This window comes from Carlito syrichta, unplaced genomic scaffold (genome assembly GCF_000164805.1).
Source record: "Carlito syrichta isolate Samal-C Ts95f unplaced genomic scaffold, Tarsius_syrichta-2.0.1 Scaffold309854, whole genome shotgun sequence".
Classification (NCBI taxonomy): domain Eukaryota; kingdom Metazoa; phylum Chordata; class Mammalia; order Primates; family Tarsiidae; genus Carlito; species Carlito syrichta.
Genome location: NW_007253950.1, coordinates 402215 through 409566, shown reverse-complemented (window position 1 = coordinate 409566; position 7352 = coordinate 402215).

The following is a 7352-nucleotide window of genomic DNA, read 5'->3' as shown; positions in this document are numbered from 1 at the left end:
CCCCCCCCCCCCACGACACCCTCCTTTTCCCTCTCTGGACCCTGCCCTATCACCACAGACCCTTCAATTCCCAAGACTTCCCATTTTTCTTTATCCAGTACTGTCCTCACAAAACCCTTCTACAATTTCCCCCACATTTCCTTCCAGAGCTTCCCTGAGAACCCTCTGAACGACCACTTCAGTGGTCAGACTGTGCCACTGCCAAGTTACAATTTTTCTCTTTGTAATTAATAAGTAATTTGTGAGGAGACATTTTGAGACTCTGTAAATATTCTTGTTTGGGAAGAAGGAGGGCGGGAGAATTTCCAGTCCCACCCGTAGGAACTGGCTAAGGGTTAGGGGTGGATTGAGTGGCAGATGAATTGAGAGTGGGATGGCCAACCAGGTTGGCTTGCCTTAGGATGTTGCCTTCTAGCCCTGATTTTCTGGGCCTTTCTTCTGTCTTGTTTGCCCATCCCGCACATTTTTTATCAACAGAACCTCTTCATCCAGTCCAGGTTGCTCTGATTCCAGTCCTTTTTCACATTCTGTTTTCTAGAGGAAACCTTGATCCCTCCTCCTTAATATAGCTAAGAGTACAAACTAGAGTCAGATCTATCCAGCACTGTTACTGACAAGATCTGTCCAGCACCATTACTTACAGATCTATGTCAGATCTATCCAGCACTGTTATTTAAATGGTGTGTGACCTTACACCATTTACTCAACCTCTCCATGCTACAGATTCTACAATATAAAACCATTAATAGCACTCACTTCACAGGGATGCAGAGAGAATTAAATAAGGTAAATCACATAAAACACTTAGAGCGGTGTTCAATATTAAGATACTAAGTGTTCTTTCTGTAGGGCCTTTCTCCTATCACTCTTCCTTCCCTGCAACTGCCATATGCCCATCTTTCTGTTCCTGCCATCCTCCAAGTTCCCTTCCAGGGACTACCTCCCCTCCCCCATCTTCCCACCTCTGGCTCATTTTTTCTCTCCAAGACTCCCCTTAAAGGTTAATTTATCTGGAGTTGATACTTCTCTATCTCAGCACCCTATCAAACTTCATATCTTGTCATTATTTGTTTACAAGTTTATTATCTGTCCCCTCCCCTTGTAAACACAGCATGAGACCAAAGACTGAGTCTGGATGCTCACCACTGGCTAACTCAGTGTTTGTCCCAAAGACCTTCAAAGAGTACAGTGTTACCCCATAGATAACTTATGGATTACAAGGGAACACCTAAATGTCACCACCTTAAGCATTACTCAAATTTATCATCAGCAGGGGATGAACTGACTCTTAGATGCAATGTACTAAGAAGGGACACATTCTCCCATGTAGTTCTCCTGTCAAAATGTATAACCTAAATCAAATCACAAGGACACCATCAGATAAATACAAGCTAGCGGACATTCTGTGAAATAGCTAGCCTGAACTCTTAAAAAGATCAACATCATAAGAGAAGCAAAACCAAACGAAACTCTGGAGTAGTGTTCTTGAAAAATAAAGACTGAATAATATAACTAAATAGAGTGTATGATTTGGGGTTAGACCCTAGATTTGTTTTAAAAGTAGGAGGAAAAGGAGGGAAGGAGAAAGAATAGAAGGACAGGACACTCTTGGGGAAATTTGAATACAGGATATATATTACATAAGAGTATGCATCAATGTTAAATTTTGTAAGTGTGATCATTGTACTGTGGTTGTGTAGGTGAATTTCTTGATTTCAGGAGTTATATGCCAAGTGTTTAGGGATGAAATATAATATCTGCTGCTTATTCTCAAATGGTTCTCCAGAAAACCATGAGTTCCTGAGAGCATGGGGCAGGTGTGGAGGAGAAATTGGAGGGACATTTTGGCATCAGTGAAAATTTGACACTAGTTGAAAAGTACATGAGCTTACAACTTTTTGGTAGGTTTTATTTTTCAGAATAAAAACTAGAAGAAAACAAAATGTATGGAATAAGTGGACTTTGAAATATAATTCCCAAGCTTACAAACCTCCCTAAATCTCTTTCACACTAGAAGATGTAAACATTCTCAAGTTCTGAATACAACTTTAAGATTTGTTCCTGACAAGTCCTTATGAACTAGTCCAGATAGAGATTCTTAATCCCGAGCACTTGCATGAGCTTCCTGGGTTCCAGAAACCCCTGGGATTATGTGCAACATTTGTGGGCTAATGTGTGTGTGCGCACATTCTATCCTTAGTATACGTCAGATTCTCAAAAGAGACCATGACCCCAAAATGATTCTAAACCACTGCTCTAACTGCTATTTCCGACCTCGTCTGGGGCCCCATTCCTCACCTCCACCCTCGCCCACCTCTGACCCCACCCACTGCCGGCACCTTCCTCTCATCCCTCACCACCTATCCCACACCCATCTCACGTAACCTGCTCCCACACCTGCAGAATGCCTGAGGATTCACCCACACATCACTCTGGTGCAACATTCTCCTGGATTTGGCTGACACTACACTAACTCAGCCCTGAAACCTGCAGCCAGTACACCCACGGCCAAATGGAATATGTTTTCATGGTTTGTTGGTAGGTAGGGTAGGCACCCCATGGAACTGGCAGAGACCCTTCACCTCCCATTTCTGCCCACCTGCTGAAAGCTGTCTTGGACAAGTGGAGATGGTGCCCATGTAACTCTCACTGAAGGAGTCTCACTTGAATGTGAAGAGAAACCGGCTGGTGTTCTGCAGGGTTGGTGACAGGGCAGGGAGGTTCAATGAACTAGAATTGACTTCTCCTAGGTATTCTGTGTGTGCAGTGTAGGGGTAAGTATAATTCAGGGCTGCACAAGGAGGATTGGAAGAGGGCATTTTGAGTCAAATAACCCAACGAGTTCATACCAATTCTTCCTATGCCCCAAATTCTATCCAAACACCAAAACAAAAACAAACACATTTACATTCCCTCTGAAGTCCACCTTCTATCTTCACAAGACTGATTTCAAAATATTTGAGTTTATAGGCTTTTATTCTGTATTGCTACTTCTTAAGAGCCTAGCCTAAGAAAATAATAAAAATTATAAGCAGTGATGACAGTTTGTGTGTTCTCTACGTCATTGAATCCCACAAACCCCTACAAGGTCAAATCCTATCAAATTTACATTTTAAATGGATAGAAGTCATTTGTATAGTAGCCAAATTTTATCTCAAATTAAAAAAAAAATCTATGGGGTTGGAGCTTTTGTAAGGATCCCCTTTTTGCAGTGGAGGAAACAAGACTCAAATGATAAGGATAACTTGAGGAAGAACCTAGATTGAAACTCCGGTCTTCTTGATCACTAAGTCCATTTCCCCAACCTCTTTCTGATTCATTATGTTCCCCTCAAACCGAGAGTTGTTTTTGTTAAAATCATCATCCTAAATCATGAAAATATAAAATGATCTAACTATCACAAACCGGGGAACCAGTTAAATTAATTGTGGTATATTCCCTACAGTGAAATATTTAGCATTATCAAACATTATGATTATGAGGAATTTTTAGTGATGATAAAATTTTATGATATAAAGTTTTAAAATAAGTTTTCTTAAAAATTAAAAAATTAGCCCGGTTTTGTGTGTTTGTTGTCTTAGCTACTACTGGTGAGGCTGAGGTGGGAGGACTGCTTGAACCCAGAAGTTTGGAGTTACAGTGAGTTATACATGTGCTACTGTACTCCAACCTGGACAACAAAAAAGACCCTGTCTTCAAAAACTGTAGTAATAGTAAAGTTTTTTTTTTAAAGTTACCCAAGTAATTATTGTAAACAGAATACTTCTTCTTTTCCTACCCCAAAGATATTCACTTCCTAGTTCCCAGAACCTGCGAATATGTTACCTTACATGGGGGAAAAAAAAAACAACAACTTTGCAGATGTGATTAAATAAAGAATTTTCAGATGGAGAACTTATACCCTGGATCACCCAGATTGGTTGTGTAATCACAAGGGTCCCTATAAGTAAAAGAAGGAAGGAGGCCAGTCAGAGAGGTAGGTGTGTTTTTGAAGCAGTGGTCAGAATGATGTGATTGCTGGCTTTGATGATGGAAGAGGACACGAGCCAAGGAATGTGGGCAGCCTCTGGAGACTGGAAAAGGGAAGAAAACAGATCCTCCCCTAGAGTCTCCAGAGGGAATGCAGTTCTGCCAACAATCTTGATTTTAGTCCAATGAGATCCACTTTGAATAAATTTGTGTGGTTTTAAGCCACCAAGTTTGTGTTAATTTGTTACTGTAGCAATAGAAAACGTGTTTGGTAGTATAACAAAGACTAACAATAAAGACTCTCTCCTCTGACTAAAACATGAGTCAGGGTCCTGAGTCCTTTATGATAAACTTGACCTTGGACTTCCCTCCCTGTCCTTGTTGAATCCAGTTTGAACAAGAATGCTGCTAAGTCAGTTTAGCAAAAACTCCCTACCCTTGATATCCCACCACAGTCGATATCCCATCACCCTGGCCTGCCTTTAGCAATAATCCTACCATGTCAGTTTAGCCAGAAATCCCATCCTTGATGTTTCCTCTTAGTAATTTCCTATCCACAGATCCCCACCATGTTCCTTGGTTGTAATCCCCACCTAATCTTCTTGAAGTGGAATTTGAGTCCAATCTCTCTCCCTCACTGCAGGACCGAATTTCATTGGTGCCTAAACCTATCGCCATGGCCCCTGTTGAATGAAATATGCCTCCCTGTCTTCACCAAGTGTCATGAATATTTTTTCTTTAGCATTAATACATATTTTTCAAGAAATTCAAGAATCAGTAAGGTAAAAAGTGAAACTTGTCCTTCTTTGTTTTCCACATTTCCACAATTTGTTGTGTATCCTTCCAGGCCTTTTTCTGTGCGATAAGAATATGATACAACCTATGTTTTTTTGTTTTTGTTTGTGTTTTTAAGATGTGGGGTATAGGCCAGGTTTGGTGGCTCAGCCTCCCAGCACTCAGAGTGAGGCTGAGGCGAGTGGATTGCCTGAGTTCGTGGGTTGAGACCAGCCCGGGCAACTTGGTGAGACCTCGTCTCTACAATAAATCGATCAAAAATTAGCCAAGTGTGGTAGTGCATGTCTATAGTTTCGGCTACTTGGAAGGCTGAGGCAGAAGGACCGCTGGAGTCCAGCAGGTCGATGCTGGGGTGACTATGAGTGTACCAATGCACTCTAGCTTGAGTGATGGAGTGAGACTCCAACTCAAAAAAAAAAAAAAGATGTGGTGTACAATTCAGGATTAGGTATACAAGTAGATGTTCTTTTGCTTTGCTTTGTTTCAAAGCAGAATACCAAAGTATATACATATATTTAGTAGGTAAGATCTTGGGCATGTAACAAAAACAGAAAAAGAACAGGAAGGAGATACGTTAAATGCTTTAGGGTCTTGGGAGCATAAGATCTTACTTTCACAATGCGGGGGGGGGGGTACAAAAACAAGACTTTCAGGTTGTTGACTATCCTAGTTCCTCCTCCAATAACTTGTGGGTTAATGGGGGCTTTTCACCAGTTAAGAAGGGGTAAAGGGTAAGAAAGCAGGGTCTTGAGTTCTCTGTAATCCAAGGCATCCATGGGAGATTGTTAACAGAAAAAGTTTAATAGGGTGTAATTGAACAAAGAGTGATTCTGGAATTGGGCAGCCCTCAGAACCAGAATAGGTTCAGCGGACTCTGGCCTGCAAAGTCGTCAGGCCACATGTATGGACAGAAAACGGAAGTGCAGTACAGAGACAGTACTATTGGTTTCAGGTTCCTTATCTGAGCATGATCAGTTGGCCTCCTGCAATTGACTAAGCTTTGCTTCTGTGATTTGCTGAGACTCAGCAGTTGGCTACAAAGTATACTCCTAAATTAGACTTTTAGTTAGCTTACCTGATAAGGTAGGTGGCTGTTTACTACCCAAGATCTCAAGAGAGGAGGCATCCTCATGCCAAATTTGGTTTAACAGAATGCTGGACTCTCACCTTTGGGTGTCTTTGAGGCTCCAGGCAGGTAAACAAAACATGTAAATTAGGGCCCAAATCACTGCACTTCACCTGGGTACATTTGCACACACATTTTTTAGGGATATTACTTTTTAATTCTTTTTTGTTTTAATCATCCTTACAGTGCGACCCCTTTTGTCCTCCAACTAGAGATGGAGTAACACAGCCTGCCTCAGGCAAAGGAGCCAGAGAAATGGACATTTTCTACTAGTGCTCCAGTGAAGACCCCTTTTATTTAGCATTGTCTGACTGGGAAAGGAGGTATATCTCATCATCTTTCTGCCAAACTACGCTTCCACAGTATCTCCTAGTCCAACCAAATTGCCCAGGGTCACCATCAGCGTCCACATCCCATCCATCTTCAAGTCCAGCTGGCTTTCTCTCCAGATAGCCAGTCATTTCCATGCTCTTGTCCTAGTGCCCACAGCCTTTGTCCTGATTTAGGCCAGCTCCTCCCTGGGTTTTCTGCAGAGGCCTTTCCCATACTGACCTCTGGGCTTTCAGACTCACTACATGCCAATCCATGTACTTGGGTTCATGGCTAGAACTCAGTGGGTTTATAAACTCAGATGAAAAAAATTACCTCGTTATTCATGAACATTTAACTAAAATTTAGCATCCCCCCCCCCCACTACAGGTGAAAACAAAACAAAACAAAACATGGCAGTATTAGCAATACCTGTGACTTTGTCACCAGTGGAAATCACAGATATTTGCTTGTCATATTACAGTTGGCGTTATTTTGAAGCAGTAAAGTTTGCTTTCCAGAAAGGCCAGCTACTCCAGTTGTTGTAGGAGAAGAATATGAAGGAATCCTCCTGAGGATAAGCTTTTTCTCCTATATTCCAACTCCTACTCTTCCTCATCTTAGGGCTTCTGTTCTGGAGACTCTAAACTTGAGATTTGATAGTTTTTTATTTCCCTCAATAGACACAGCTGCACTACCCTAAAGAAAAACTAAACTAAGAGATGTTGCAAATGCAAGCTTGACTTTTTGTCTTAGGAAGCACACCATTCTGGATGTTTTTGGAAGTCTTCACACTTGAAGATAATATGGAAAGCCTAGATCCTAATGATGCCCCTGTGCCAGCTCTGATGCCCACAAGAGCTTAGAGAATAGAAGAAGTTCTCATGAATGATCTTCCAACTCCAGAAAACACAATCAACCCAAGAAGAAGAGCAAAACTCCACATGTCTGGGGCGATGGCCCATCACCATTGAGAAAGTGGTTGATGGCAATGGAGAAAGATGGTTGGGAGAAGATGGCACTGGTTACAACCACACTAGACATTAGTGTCTTTGCTTGAACCATCTTTCTATCAAGAAGAACTTGCCATAATTAGCAGAAGAACTGTGTCGTTCTGCCAACACCTATATATTAAGGTCATCTCATCTTTAGA